Here is a 16,479-nt window from a genome sequence, read left to right on the forward strand (position 1 = left end):
TATCTGTTACTGCAAAATGCTATTACAATACCATTGACTATATTCCCTATGCTGTACTTGTATCCCTGTGACTTACTATAACTGGAATCCTGAACCTCCCATTCCCCTTCACCCATTTTGTCCGTCCCCCACCCCCTTCCCTTCTGGCAATACAGAATTCTCTCTATTTCTGAGTCTGTTTCTGCTTTTTGTTTGTTCATTTGTTCTGCTTTCTAGATTCTACATATAAGTGAAATCATATAGTATTTGTCTTTCTCTGACTATTTCACTTAGCATAATACCCTCTAGGTACATCTACATTGTTGCAAATGGCAAGATCATATTCTTTTTTATGGCTGAGTAACATTCCTCTGTGTGTATATATGTGTGTGTGTGTGTTTGTAAGAGATACATCTGTTGATGGACACTTGGGTTGTTTCCATATATTGGCTGTTGTAAATAATGCTGCAGTAAACATGGGGGTGCATATATCTTTTCAAATTAGTGTTTTCATGTTCTTTTGAAAGTAAATAACCAGTAATGGAATTACTGGATCTTATGTTATTTTTATTTTTAAAATTTCAAGGAACCTCCATACTGTTTTTCACACCATTTTCTATCCCCATCACCAGTGCACAAGGGTTCCTTTTTCTCTACATCCTCACCAACACTTGTTTTTTGTGTTTTTGATTCTAGCCATTCTGACAGGTGTAAGGCGATAATTCATTGTGGTTAACTTTTGAACAATTAACTTTCAAACATTTCAGAGAATTCCTTGCCTGTCACTCTTAGTTATGGGAACTAAGACTGGGTCTTTACTAGGTATTTCACATCTTCGGAGAGGTGGAGGCAAGATAGATAACGAAAACCTTTTTAAAAACAGAGACCAAATTTTGAAAGACTTGTACTCTAACAACTATAAAACATTGATGACAGAAATTGTGTCAAGACAGAAGAAGTGGAAAGACATTGCATGCTCATAGATGGGAAAAACACATATTGTTAAAATGTCTATACTACCCAAGGCAATCTACAGATTTAATGCAATGCCTATTAAAATACCAACATTTTTCACAGAACTAGAACAAACAATCCTAAAATTTGTATGGAACCACTGAAGACCTCGAATAGCCAAAGCAATATTGAAAAACAAATTGGAAGTATCACAATTCCAGATTTCAAGTTATATTACAAAGCTGTAGTCATCAAAACAGTATGGTACTGGCAAAAAACAAATATAGGTCAGTGGAATAGAACAGAAAACCCCAGAAATAAACCCATAACTATATGGTCAATTAATCTTTGACAAAGCAGGAAAGAATATCCAATGGAGAAAAAACAGTCTTTTCAACAAATGGTGTTGGGAAAACTGGACAGCTACATGCAAAAGAATGAAACTGGACCACTTTCTTTAAAAATAAACTCAAAAATGGGTTTAAGACCTAAATGTGACACCTGAAATCATAAAAATACTTGAAGAGAGCACAAGCAGTAATCTCTCTGATATTGGCTGTAGCAGTGGTTTGTTGTTTTTTTTGTTTTGGTTTGTTTTTCTCTAATTATGTCTCCTGAGGCAAGAGCAATAAAAGCAAAAATAAACTGTTGGGACTACATCAAAATCAAAAGCTTTTGCACACTGAAGGAATCAGTCCACAAAATGAAAAGGCAACCTATGAATAGGAGAAGATCTTTGCAAATGACATATCTGATAAAGGGTTAGTATACAAATATAAAGAACTGATAGACCTCAACACCCAAAACACAACCCAGTTTAAAAATGATCAGAAGACATGAACAGACATTTTTCCAAAGAAAACATACAGATGGTCAACAGGCACATAAGAAGATGCTCAACATCACTCATCATCAGGGAAATGCAAAGCAAAACTACAATGAGACACCACTGCACACCTGTCAGAATGACTAAAATCAAAAACACAAGAAACAAGTGTTGGCGAGGATGCGGAGGAAAAGGAACCCTCTTGGATTGTTGGTGGGAATGCAAACTGGTGCAGCCACTGTGGGAAACAGTATGGAGTTTCCTCAAAAAATTAAAAATAGAACTACCCAATAATCCAGTAATTGCACTGCTGGGTATTTACCCAAAAAATACAGAAACAGCAATTCAAAGGGATACATGTACCCCTATGTTTACTGCAGCATTATTTACAAGAGTCAGCCCAAGTGTCCATTGATAGATGGATGGGTAAAGAAGTGATATATATACACAATGGAATATTATTCAGGCATAGAAAAGAATGAAATCTTGCCATTTGCAATGAAATGGGTGGAACTAGAGAGTATTATGCTAAGTGAAGTCAGTCAGAGAAAGACAAATACCAAAGGATTTTGCTTATATGTAGAATTTAAGAAACAATAAAAATGAGCAAAGGGAAAAAAAAAAAGACAAACCAAGAAACAGACTCTTAACGATAGAGAACAAATTGATGGTTCCCAGAGGGGAGATGGGTGGGGGAATGGGTGAAATAGGAGATAGGGATTAAGGAATGCACTTGTCATGATGAGCACTGGGTGATGTATGGAATTGCCAAATCATTATATTGTATCCATGAAACTAATATAGCACTTGTATGTTAATGATACAGGAATTAAAATAAAAACAACAAAAACAGAGGCCAAATTTTAAGTATATCAAGAAACTTCATTCAGTAAATAGCTGACCTTTCATTCGATTTTTCTTTTTAATGAACTTGTTTTTGTTGTATGTTTTTGCTCTAAAGTATTTCCATTAAACCTGGTACTGATGATTCATGGCCTACATCAGATGATGAAGACTTTAATTTTGATATCAAGGTAAAGTACTCTTGTGAAATTTGTTTTCCTGCTCTGAATTTAGTTTGTATATTATTTACTCTTAAAATTTAGCAGTGGCCTACCTATCATCATTTTATGTTTGTAATGGAAAGTGGGTCAGAACAAACCATTTTGTAGAAATATGACGAGTTGAAATTTTTTTTTTTTTTTTTTACTCTGGTAAATACTGAAGGTGGAGGCTGAAAAAAATGGGCTGGAAAATACATAATGACAGGAAAATTATATTGGGAAAAGCTTTTCCATAATGGAGGAAATAAGATATTTGGTCAAGGATAAGGATTTTTCTGTGAGTTTTAAGTTATCTTAACATGACTTTTCTTTCTTTCTTTCTTTCTTTTTCTTTTTCTTTCTTTCTTTCTTTCTTTCTTTCTTTCTTTCTTTCTTTCTTTCTTTCTTTCTTTCTTTCTTTCTTAATATGACGTTTATAATACTCATGCCTAAATGAAATCTTTAGTGGATTCAATTATTGCGGACATTTTTTCCCTTGGTAACATATAGTTTTACAAAAGACTTTTTTCTCTATTTCTATCCTTTGTTGTACATTTAGACTAAAATAATATTAGAAATTGTGGAAATTCAGAAATTTAAATTGTTTCTCAAAATTTATATTGCAAAGTTATTCCACTGTGTTTTCAAAATAATTCCATTAAGAGTAGAGTTAAAACTTTATCTAAGTGAAGAGTACATGTTTTGCCTAAAATAATAATCAGCTCTAGAAGCAGAGGCTCTTCATACCCATATGGTAAAATGTCCAATTTCAGAAATCTTTTATATTACAGTTTTTAAAAATATCTACTCAATCTTTGTATCAGATTCTAAAACTTAAAATTTCATTCTTATTTAAATATTCATTTTAAAGCCCCTGCATCATTATAAGCTACTGGATGTTAGGAAACGTAATTGTGCATCTCCTGGAACACCTAGAATAAAGTCTTACTTGGAAGAAGCAATTTAATATTTTTTGAATGTGAATAAATGAGCAGACAGATGGAATTCTGTATAATGGAATGTTATAAGTAATGTGCATAATGTGTCATAATTAAATATATGAATTTTTAAAAATATAGCTCAAATTTATATTCCTTTTTTTTAAAAAAGATTTATTTATTTGAGAGAGACAGAGAACATGAGAGTGGGGAGTGTCAGAGGGAGAAGCAGACTCCTCCCCCCCCCCCCCACCCCACGCTGAGCAGGCACACCGATGCGGGACTCGATCCCGGGACTCCAGGATCATGACCTGAGCCAAAGGCAGTCGCTTAATCAACTGAGCCACTCAGGCGCCCTATATTCCCTTTTTGTGTTTAAGATGTATAAGTGCAAATGAACTATGTTGAGGAAATAAATAAGAAAAAAGGTTACAGTATATTTTTTAGTATCCTCTAATTGTGAGCTCAGAATTTTCTTTTTTTTTTTTAAGATTTTATTTATTTATTTATTTGAGAGAGAGAGAGAGAAACAGCATGAGAGGGGAGAGAGTCAGAGGGAGAAGCAGGCTCCCCGCAGAGCCAGGAGCACGATGTGGGGCTCCATCCCAGGAGTCCGGGATCATGACCCGAGCCAAAGGCAGACGCTTAACCAACCGACTGAGCCAACGAGGCGCCCCATGAGCTCAGAATTTTAGATAAAAATTCCCAACTTTTTTCTTTAACCCCATCTGTGTCTCATTAGATATATCCTTTCAAGGTGTACATTTCTCCTTAGAATTCTCATTACCAATTCTTTCTCCATGTGGAAAGTTGATGTGTTAGAAACATTTCTTTTTCTATTTTTTTCTCTCTGTAGTAATAATTTATAGCTTTCAGGTACTGATAAGGTAAAGGTAGGTGGAAAAATATTTTTCAGTATATGTAAATATGATTATGGATATACTATAAACAGAAGTCTCTTAAATTTTTTGAATTACATATTATAAATATATATATTACATATATATTGTAAATATATACATTACATATATATTATAAATATATCTGAAACAGAGGCTTTCGTTCATAGTATATCCCTAATAACACTGACTTTTCTCACTCTACAATTATTTGTTTATAAATACTGTAGTAAAGAATTTAATTTTTTCACTATAAAGTAAATTGTTGGGGTGCAGGTGCCCCTTCAGATCACTATGTTCGTATCCTTTGGATAAATACCTAGTAGTGCAATTGCTGGGTTGTAGGGTAGCTTTATTTTTAACTTTTTGAGGAAGAATTTATATAATAATCAGTTAGGGGTAAGGAAAATAACATTTTGGGACTAGCTATTAAATCTCTCATAATCCTCATCCCAGGAGAAAATATAGGCTTAGTAAATGGCAGAACTGAGATTTGAATCTCCATTTGAATGATTGCAAAACCTGGGTTCTCTGTGTAGTGGTGCTCATTTGATAATGGGGAATATTAAAATTATTTTATCAAATGTGATACTTGTGATCCTTAAAACTATTAATTTTTTTCTAGACTGTCCCAAAACCAAACTTAAGAGTGCTAATGAATGCTTCTGAGCAATTCAAGAATGGTAAGCTATTTGAAGACGTGTTATTCACTGATTTTTGTCCATTCTTATATTATTCAGTAATTCGAAATTACAGATATTTTCATGTTCTTTTTATTTTGTTTTTTACTAAGTGGGAACAAAATGCGGCCTTATAACACTAGGAGGTAGAACTTTATCTGAGCACGATAATTCTGATTATGGAGATGAAAATATAGTTGGACTTCTTTACAAACCACCATTCAAAGCCAATGACTTTTCTTGTCCTGCTTTTTCAAAACCTTCTGTCAAGTCGTTAGCAGGCCATGGCGTTATAAAGGTAAGTTGTTCTGTTTTAAACTTTTTTCCCTATTTTTTTCACATACCATCCTCTTGATCCTTATAATGAAAAGAATCTTAGGAAAAAACGGAAGTCCTCAAGATCATAAGGGGAAATAATGTAATAACAACAGAGAGGTAAGTACCAGATTGAGATTTATAAAGGTTGGTGGGAGTAAACAATTCTTAGGTATGCCATTATGGAAGGAAAGAATTAGAAAGCAACTGGAAAGAACAGCTAGATGGATGTGAAGAGGAGGGAGGGGGTGGGGGGAAGAATTCATTTAAGAAGGGCAAGATGAACGTAAAGATTGAAGAGTTGAGAGAGATTATTATAAAAACACAACAGCAGTAGTGAGGCTAAGGGAGAGCAGATACTCTATATTACAAAATATGGTAGAAATTATTTTAAGTGCAAAATAAGAAAACAAAGTCAAGTAATAAAAAAAATGCTTAGACTCTTCTGAATGACTTACAGCTGACTTTTATGAAGAAGAAAATTTTATCCTTCCATTTAAGTTTAATAAAGTGTGCTATCTTATATTTAACTTAGCAAAACCTGTGTTTATAGATAATGCAAAGTGAAATCTGTTTTAGGCCTTAATCAGATTTATTATGAATTTTGAATTTTTGGCCATTGTCTTTCTTGTGGTTTCTTTCTTTCCTTTTTTTAAGATTTTATATATTTATTTTTGTGAGAGAGAGAGTGTGAGTGCACGAGCAGGGGGAGATGCAGAGGGAGAAGCAGACTCCCCACTGAGGAGGGAGCCTGATGCAGGACTCAATCCCAGGACCCTGGGATCATGACCTGAGCTGAAGGCAGACTCTTAACCAACTGAGCCACCCAGGTGCCCTTTCTTGTGGTTTCTGATTTAACTTCCTGTGTAGTAGAATCTTGGTAGGTTTTAGAGCTTTTTGAGACTAAAGAGAGGAAATAAGTAAACATTTAGTCTTTTCATTAATTAAAACTGAAATTTCTGATTATGTAAGTGAGGTTATTAATCTTTATCCAATAAATGAAATAAATTTTAAGCTGTAACACTCTTAAAGAAAAAATATAAAATTTTGTTTCTGGATTGTGATTTATAATTTATTTTTAATTCTACCTGCATTTAATAGATACACAGACACACATCAAATGAATGAACTCACAATTTATAGTTTTTTTCTAATATGAACTGTTTGTCATTGTGGAATCATAAGGAAGGAAAGGTTGCCAACAGAGTATACAGAATTATTTCTGGAAGATGATTTTTACTTTTTCAAATATCTCCAATAATAGATACATTTTATATTATTCTCAGGAAACTTTAGTATTCATAGTTGTTAATTTTTGTTTTAGATTTAAAAAATTTTAAGTAATCTCTATAACCAACATGGGGCTTGAACTCACAACCCTGAGATCAAGAGTCACACACTCTTCTGACTGAGCCAGCCAGCCAGGCGCCCCCATAGTTGTTAAATTTAACATGTGAATTCTTTCATATCTGAAATTCAGAAATACTGGTGATTTTATTTTATTTTTTTTGTCCCTTTCTTCTTTCCTCATGTGAATATTGGGTCCTGCTTGATGATCATACATGTATTTGGAGATTTTAAAACCTTCAACTTGGATGATCATGATTATTAATTTTTTAATACTAGATTCTTTCCCCAGTCTTTAACTACCATCCTATATTCATAGATAGGAAATTAGAGCTATTAGTATGCTGTTCACAGTGGAATAAGAAAATCATGTGAATTTTAAAATAGGGTTTTATATTTTTCTCGTACATTGTAGTAGTACTTAAAGATGTCTCAAAATTCTAAAATCCCATAAGTATTTCTCTTCTACAATTTAAATCTTTTAAAATTAATTTTTAGAAAAGTATTCTTACAAAATCTTGAATTGGTGTTTTGCAATTAAATCTTTTTATTAATCTTAAAAATGCTATTCATTATAGAAATTAATACATGCCTATATATATATTTTTTTCTAAATATTTATTTCAGAGAGAGAGAGAGAGAGTCGGGGGGAGGGGCAGAGGGAGAGGAAAAGAGAGGGAGAGAAGCAGACTCCCCACTGAGCATGGAGCCTGATTTGGGACTCAATCTGACAAACCTGAGATCATGACCTGAGCCAAAATCAAGAGTCAGATGCTTAACCAGCTGAACCACCCAGGTGCCCACTAACTTGCCTATATTAATAAAAGTATATTTTCTATCCTTGAAACTAATGTTGAAGTATATAAATGAAATATTGAATCCCATGGTTTTTCCCTCCCTGCTTTTATTTTTATTCTGAAAATTTCAGAGTTCTGTGTAGGTTTACATTATTTAATTACATCAGGTTAGTATATTTTATAGATATTTATGTTTTATTAACATCATGTGCTTTTCCTGTCCTTTTTAACTACTCCAAATGTATTTGTCTAAAACTTTCTCCTTAAGTCTCCTGGGTGCTTCAAATTTGGTATGTCCCAGATTGAAGACGTTGTTTCTGACCCATTCCTCTTCCCTGGCTTTTTGTAATTGCTTTGTCATTTGTTTTCCCCATCCTAGTATATTGTACCACTGAAACACTGAAGCAGGAAAAACTGGACTCCAAACTTCCCTGAAATTACTACATCCAGGGGCACCTGGGTGGCTCACTTGGTTAAGCATCCGACTCTTGATGTTGGCTCAGGTCATGATCTCAGGGTCCTGGTATGAAGCCCTGTGTCAGGCTCCATACTGAGTAGGGAGTCTGCTTGAGGATTCTCTCTCTTCCTCTCCCTCTGCCTCTCCCCCTGCACGCACACACACTCTCTCTCTAAAAATAAGTAAATCTTTAAAAAAAAAAAAACACCACATCTCTACCTCTGAAATCAGTAATACATTATATGTTAATTAATTGAATTTAAATTAGAAAAAGGGACGCCTGGGAGGCTCAGTCCATTAAGTGGCTGCCTTCAGCTCAGGTCCTGATCCGGGGATCCTGGGATTGAGTCTCAAGTTGGGCTCCTTGCTCAGCGGGAAGCCTGCTTCTCTCTCTGCCTGCCACTCCTCCTGCTTGTGCTTTCTTTTTCTCTGACAAATAAATGAAAAATCTTAAAAAAAAAAAGTAAAAAACAAAACAAAAAAATCACCACATTCAGTATTTTGTCCCTGCTTACCATTTTTCATATCTTATTATCATAATTTACTCTCTCACGTATAGTTTTGAAATACTCTTCTGGTTTTGGTTCCTTTATGTTCATCTTAACATTGCTGTCAGACCTTTCTAAAATATATTTCTGACGATGTAACTCCTCTGCTTATTTAGTGGATCCCCATTACATGAAGGAGAAAGTTCATATTCTAGCATGACACTTGCCTTTTTTGGTTCAGTCCTGATTTTCCAATTATCTCTCTCTATCCCATTCCCAAAAGTTGTGTTCCAGTTTTGCCACATTCTGGAGCTGTCGTCACTTACTGCGTTATTTCATACTTCATCCTTTCGCTCATTCTACCTTTTCTAGAATGTCCTTCGCACCCTCCTTGTGCACCTTGTCTGTCTGTCAATATACAGCCCTATCTGCAGCATTTCCTGAGCTTCCCGTATGCAACTCTTTTCTCCTTTGTGCCTTCACTGTGCTTTATTCACTTCACCTGTAGAACTAGTAAATGATACTCTTCTGTTCTTAATTGTTTTGGTCCATCTCTACCCCTACTAGCATATAGGGCAGTCTCTGTCGTTTATATTTCCAGCTTCGCCCACGATAGTGCCTATGACTTGACAGGTACGGTATGTATTTGTCTTTCTGAGTGAGTGAGTGAGTGAACAAGTGAATTCATGTGATGTTTTCTGAAGTTGGGTTTTTGTTTTGTGTTGTTTTTATAGGAAGGAGAGGTGCAGCCGGCAACTGGAAAAGAGGACAATGGTATTAATATTACTGAAAGTGCTCCACAAGAGCAAACAGTTAAGGACAATCTGACTTCTGCTGATAGAGCATACAAAAGTAATAGTAGTGGTAAGTTAGTAAACATCTGTGAATTTTTTCCTATGCTCAAATGCTAGTATAAAGAAATCTGAAAGTATGTAGATCCAGATATGTTATGCATTTCATTAAGATATTTTTCTTTTGCTGTCTTTCTTTTTAAGTATCCCGACTACTACCAACTTTTTCTTCCTGAAAATAATTCAACCCTCTGAAAATCTTTACTGCTATTACTTTTATTTTATTGAAATATTCATGAGTGGGGATAAGCTTGTATATATGTTTAAAATTCATACTAATACATGTTCTCATTAATGTATCTGTGACTGTATTTTATAGTTACGATGTCAGCATTAGCAGTAGGAGAAGAGGAAGATGGAGAATCACCTTGGGATTCTGAGGTACTGTTTTCTTCTTATTATTTTAAAATATAAGCATTGAATGATGTTAAAGCATAAAAGGGATGCTTAGACTTTACTGTGTCATCTCTGCATTTGCCCATAAAAACTATTTCCTTATACTTTTTACCTGTAATTGATAAAATAATGATGTGCTAAATATAATAATACAGCATAATACAGTTCTGCTAGTTTGCAAGCTTAACTTAATGAAAGCTGTGTAGTATTATTGCAGAAAACTGAGGCTTAGAAGTGATAAGGAATTAGTTTGCATTTTGAAATTAAGTTATCTAAAAACTAAAGAATTACTCCAGGCCAACCTATGGCCAGATGTGATTCTGTGGTGTATATGGATGTGCAAAATTCCTGATGAGATCTAGAAAGTTTGGATTATAGTTTTTTACAACTTGGAACTTGAAAAGCTAATGCCTGGGACTTGAAGGTATTTTATATATATATATATATTTTAAGATTTTATTTATTTATTTGAGAGAGAGAGTGAGTGAGCAGGAGGGAGAGGGAGAGAGAATCTGAAGCAGACTCCACTCTGGGCCCAGAGCCCTACTGATACCAAGAGTTGGACACTCAACTGACTGAGCCATCCAGGGGCCCTGAAACTACTTTATTTGGATTGTCAAGTAGATTTACAAGGAGCATTGGGATTATAATAACAATTTGGCTTAGTGGTGTTTTATTTATTTATTTTAAAAAAGATTTTATTTATTTATTTGAGAGAGAAAGAGATAGAGAAAGAGAGCATGAGCTGGGGGAGGTGCGGAGGGAGAGGGAGAAGCAGGCTCCCCACTGAGCACATGGGGCTAGATCCCAGAACTGACTGAGCCACCCAGGTGTCCCTGGTTTAGTGGTGTTTTAATAGGTAAAAGCCATTTTGGATAGTTAAAATAGTATGCATTGAGTATCTTTGTGGCAGCCATACTTGTAGTAACATAAGTGTAAAGTAATGATGACCTATTCTAAGGTGACAGACTGTGGAGGGAGGTAAAAAGGGCGTGATCTCTTAGCACAGGCAGGTGCTACACAATGGTGCCAGCACCGTATTTGAAGTCAAAAGATATGCTAGCATCCTGGTTCTGTCACTTGGTAGCTGTGGGATGCCAGAAAAACTTGTTTAACCTGTTTGAATGTCAGTGACCTCACTCATAAAAATGGTACTAATACCTACCTCTCAGGTATGTGTAATGAACAAATGTGGTAACAAATGTGAAAACACTTTGTATACTGTAAAGGCTGCTATAGAAATATAGGACAAAAAAGATCACAGCCGTATTTAGTGATTTATTAAATATTGAGGACACTTTTTTTTTAAATGTGAAGATTTCTGAAGGACAGTAAAATAAATGGCAGTAGTGTCAAGAAAAGAATGGGAAAGTAAGAACGGGAAGGTGGATTTCTAAGTTGGGGTATGTTACGTTTCAGTGACATTGTATAGGTATACAGTTGACCCTTGAACAGGATGAGGTTGAATTGTGGGTCCACTGACACACAGACTTATTTTTTTGATACAGTGCAGTGCTGTTAATCTGTTTTCTCTTCCTTATGATTTTCTTAATAAACTTTTCTTTATATTGTAAGAATACAGCATATAATACATATAACATACAAAATGTGTTCATTGACTTTACATTATTGGTAAGGTCAGCATTAGGTTATGATTTACTCTGACCTTCCATGCTCAGTTTACAGAGTCAATGGCCAAATGAGGATTAAGATGTAGATTAGATCTAGAGAGCATATACGAGGTCTTCTCTTGAAATGTTTTGGTTTTTAATTTACATTTTTCCTATTTTTAAGTCTAATTGCTTTTAAAGTAGGAAGTTCAATAGGAGATTAGTAGTGAAGTTTTTGGGGAATCAAAAGTTATATGTGGATTTTTGACTGCACGGCTGTCAATGCCCTTAACCCTTGCATTGTGTAAGGGCCGACAGTCTAGTGACTTGGTACTTGAGACCTTCTCAGCGAGGTGATTTTATTTATTTTTTAGAGAGAGAGAGAGCGTGTGAGAGGGGTGGGGAGGGGCAGAAGAAGAGGGAGAGAGAGAATTCCAAGTAGGCTTCATGCTCAGCACGGAGCCCGACATGGGGCTTGATCTCATGACCCTGAGATCATGAACTGAGCTGAAATCAAGAGTTGGACACTTAACTGACGCTGCCACGCAGGCACCCCTTCAGTGAGATTATTTTAAATGTTTTGACCTTAAATACATTTCTGTTATTGAATATCAGCTACGTACCAGGCTGTGTAAGTTGAGGGGTTAGGCTGTAGTGGTAGGAGCAGAAAAAAATAAGGAAACAACAATCCATTGTAAGTTACTGTAAGTGCTTCATATAAAGAAAATGGAAATGTTAGGTTAGGGAATTTTGGGGGAGTTTGTAATTAGGATGGGGATGAGAATGGGAGTGGAATTTTGTTAGTCAGGAAAGATCTCTCTGAATGTGGCAAGAGCCGCCAAGTGGCGGATGACAAGGACCAGTCGTGCGAAGGTCTTGGAGAAGGACATTCTAGACGGAGAGAACCATGGATCACATCTATTCATCATTTCACTCTTATGTCTGGGAATGACCAGGAAGCAGGAAGATCCACCCCATTGTCATAATCATTGTTATTGTTGTGTGTAGAAAAGAAAATGTGCATACTAAAATAAGTGCCTGGTACATTTTAGGTAATTAATAAATAAATGTTCTTATTCTTCCCTTATGAAAGCTTACTATACTTTTTGAAGAGTTTCATACCTGTATCTAAAATTTTTTGCTATTATTTAAATATAATTTCAAGGAAAGTTTTTCTTCCTACTTTGCCATTTCATTCAACCATTTCTCCTATCAATAAAAAGTCCAAGCCTTTGTTTATCTAAATGAAGCAGCAGCTACCACAGTGTTCTGTTTATACTCAACATGATATACTCCAAGGCTTCTCATCATGTCAAGTATCTTACTTTAGCACTGAAAAAGTTTCTGCCATAAGGAACAGTTTAAATTTGTAGCAAATATACTTATTAAAGAGTTTGTTTAAATACATATTTTTAATGTCTTTTATTTTGGTGGGAAATGCAAAGGAGAGTTAGGTGTTTTGTTAGTTCCTGTTGAAATGTACATATAAATCAGTCTTCTGTCTATGAAAGTATTTACTCTGGCCTTCCATGTTCAGTTTACAGAGTCAGTGGGCAAATGTAGATTAAAAGATACACTTAATCTAGAAAGCATATATGAGGTTTTTAGATGTTTTGGTTTTCAATACATGCTTTTCTTATTTGTAAGTCTGATTGCTGTTAAAGTAGGAAATTCAGATATTTTCTTAGAAAAGGATTAGGAAGTCTTTATGCAGCTCATTTTTGATGTTAATTTTAACAGAGTATTTCTGAGAGTCTTCCAAAGAAAGACGTTAAACATTTATTTGGAGCTGCGGATCAGAAAGGACCACGTATATTAAATGAACAAGTAGAAGGTAAGAATTGTATTTTCTTAAAAAGTCACTTGATAGAATGTTAATTTAAAATGGGAATACTGATATGTTCTAATATCCAAAGAAAATCACCTATTAAATGCATAGAAAGGAGAAAGATGTGAAAAGGAGATCAATTGTATATCTTATCAGGTGTCAGCAACAGATTAAATTGAGAGTGCCACTGAAGGAGCTAAATGACTGGTTCCATTTCAAGATACTCTAAGACCTAAGGAACATCAGGAAATAAGAGGAAAAGAGGGAATGATGAGAAAGGCGGAGAGTACTGGGAGTAAATGAAGGACAAAGCAGCTCTTTATAGTGGAAGGTGGTAACATAAAATGATTCTTTTAAAAGGAAGAGCAGAGTATTTGAAATGCAGGAATAATATCAAGTGAGCTTCCAGCACCAAAGTTTGTCAGAGTAGTATGCCACAATTTTTCCACTCTTACTGATTTCCTCACTGTTGGGAAGACATTAAGGACTGGCGTAGCTGATTATGCAGAGCTGTGTCCTAGTCAGCTATAAATGTATATATCTTAATGTCATATAAAATGGTGGCACTTCATAAGATAGTATCATTTAGTGCAAAATAGAATTGGAAGGAAGAAGAGAGCAGGGTCAGTTAGGGGGAGATCAAGGAAGCTTTAGCCCTGATAAAAAGTCCATTAGAAAGTTTATGACTTTTTTTTAAATTTTATTTATTTATTTGACACAGAGAGAGAGACAGCGAGAGAGGGAACACAAGCAGGGGGAGTGGGAGAGGGAGAAGCAGGCTTCCCGCCAAGCAGGAAGCCCAGTGCGGGGCTCGATCCCAGGACCCTGAGACCATGACCTGAGCTAAAGGCAGACACTTAACAACTGAGCCACCCAGGCACCCCGAAAGTTTATGACTTTTAATACATTTTCAGTTTTGGAGAATCGATAGTGACAAACTTGAGGCTTTTTCTAGAAGGTTCAGTTAAGGTAAAGGAATGTGGCAACACACTCAGTATGGACCAGAATTTCTCAAATTTTAGTGAATCATCCGAGACCTTGTTAAAAATGCACATTGTGAGCAGCAGGTGTGGGATTCTGCATTCTGACTTCTCAGGTGATGCCAGTGTTGGTGGTCCTTGGGTGATGTGCTCCGTAGCAAGGATGTAGACTTCCCTTTAGAGAAATCTGGAAGGGCCATTGGATAGTTCAAGACATAATAGGATCAAGGAAAAGCATTATTTTGTTTTTATTGCTGAGCATGTTTTTAGCTAGAGGGGAGCAAGGAGATGCAGAAATAGAGGTTATAGATGTACCATACTATTGCTAAACAAAGAGGAAAGAAGTGGTGGAGATAATCCTTAATAAAAGGGATGTAAAAGCAGAACAATCAATAACATAGATCCAGAAATTACTTTTTTTAAAAGATTTATTTATTTATTTTAGGGAGAGAGAGAGAGAGCGAGCGACCAGGGCGAGGGGCAACGGGAGAGGGAGAGAGTATTCTTAAGCAGACTCCCTGCTGAGCCTGGAGCCCGATGCGGGGCTCAATCCCAGGACCCAGACATCATGAACTGAGCCGAAATCAAGAGCCAGGCGCTCCCAGAAATTACTTTTGAAGAAGGTGGATAGTGAAGGGAAGGAGGGAAGAAAGAGAGGCGTGTTAGCTAGGAAATTTTGGAGTTGATGAGGAAACTCGAGAGAATTCACTTTAGATGGCTTGAGTGTATTTGCACTAAAACAGATTAAATTATAGCTGCTCCGTAAAGAATACTGAAAGCAGATGGAGTGCTAAAGTTGGGGTAAAACAGCCACTCATTCATCCTCCTCAGATCTATGGGACATCAAAGATCTCTGTTGTATTGGTATTCATTATTCAAATGAGATTAATTTGAATTTGGAAGCTTTGGCTGTTTTTTTTTTTTTTTAAGATAGCTAATTTTTTGATATGAAAGCTGTTTCAAAAAAACCTTTTAAAGACTAACATGATCTACCAAATCAAACTAATTTTAGAAACAAAAGAGATTATAGGGTTCATTCCCTAAATGCTACAATTGTTATTATCAGTAAGTATGACACTGAATACATATATTCGCATTTCTTTTCAATATTTATACTGGGTTCATATTTCTCTCTTGTCGCTGTCCTAACCCACCTTCCTATCTCCAGAAACAGAACACCAAAACCTAATGTAATCATTTTCAGAGCCAGGCATGAGGATTCAGCTTAGTACTAACTGCATGAATGTTTAGTTGGCTTTCACGTTTACATATAATTAACTGTATGTCCATTTTGCTTTTCAGATTCTCCTAAAAGATATCCTTACGTGAAGGTAAAACTTTTATATTTTTATTTTGAATTTTTAACTACAGATTGTATGAAAGGTACATCATGTCTTAATCATATTGTTTCAATACCCATTCAGCGTACCGTTGAAGTGAAAGATTCTGTTCCTAATAAAACAGTAGAAGTGAAGGAGAAACAAACATCCAAATGAGGTAAATTTTATCATACAAATTTCACAGTGGAAAGAAGTACACTAAAATATTTGAAATGCTCACAGTGTTCTTATTCTGAATTCTTTTCTTTTTTTTTTTGGTGGCAAATTTAACTGAAGGATTTGACATAAATAAGGTAGATACCACTGTTGATACCCATGTTTGAACAAAAGATATTTATAAACATAAGAAAAAGAGATTTTAAAAATGTAAGCTTTAGCTCTAGTTTCTACTTTTATGTTTTGAAATAGTGTTGAAATGGGTTTGGAATCCCATTACTTCCTTGGGATTCCCAGAAGTTAATTATTAGACTCTCAGATTTTTCCAGTGTTCACAATGTTTATTTCAATTCTAACCTTTCCCTAGAGTAAAGCTTCACTTGCTATCATGTCAATTGTGTTTTAAGTTTATTTCTTCTTAGTGTTATTATGTTGATCATCTTAAGCCAAACAGATGTTCTGATTAGTGGACTCGTGTGTGTGTGTGTGTGTGTGTGTGTGTGTGTGTGTGTATGGTGTCTTTGATTATTAAAACTGCGGGAAGTAATTAGTTCTATCCTAATATTTGGTAGACACAATCTTTTAAAACCGTAAT

General features: G+C 35.3%; 1 pseudogene across 1 annotated transcript in view; it reads left to right on the plus strand.

Annotated features, from left to right (window-relative positions):
* The window catches only part of LOC118533186 (ankyrin repeat domain-containing protein 26-like), an 84,743-nt pseudogene that overhangs the window by 20,644 nt on the left and 47,620 nt on the right, over positions 1 to 16,479 (plus strand). The window contains exons 7-14 of the transcript XR_013449015.1: positions 2,721 to 2,793; positions 5,265 to 5,322; positions 5,433 to 5,617; positions 9,458 to 9,587; positions 9,894 to 9,955; positions 13,321 to 13,414; positions 15,691 to 15,719; positions 15,813 to 15,885. The product of XR_013449015.1 is annotated as an ankyrin repeat domain-containing protein 26-like (transcript). The remainder of the gene's footprint in view (positions 1 to 2,720; positions 2,794 to 5,264; positions 5,323 to 5,432; positions 5,618 to 9,457; positions 9,588 to 9,893; positions 9,956 to 13,320; positions 13,415 to 15,690; positions 15,720 to 15,812; positions 15,886 to 16,479) is intronic.

This window comes from Halichoerus grypus, chromosome 6 (genome assembly GCF_964656455.1).
Source record: "Halichoerus grypus chromosome 6, mHalGry1.hap1.1, whole genome shotgun sequence".
Lineage (NCBI taxonomy): Eukaryota > Metazoa > Chordata > Mammalia > Carnivora > Phocidae > Halichoerus > Halichoerus grypus.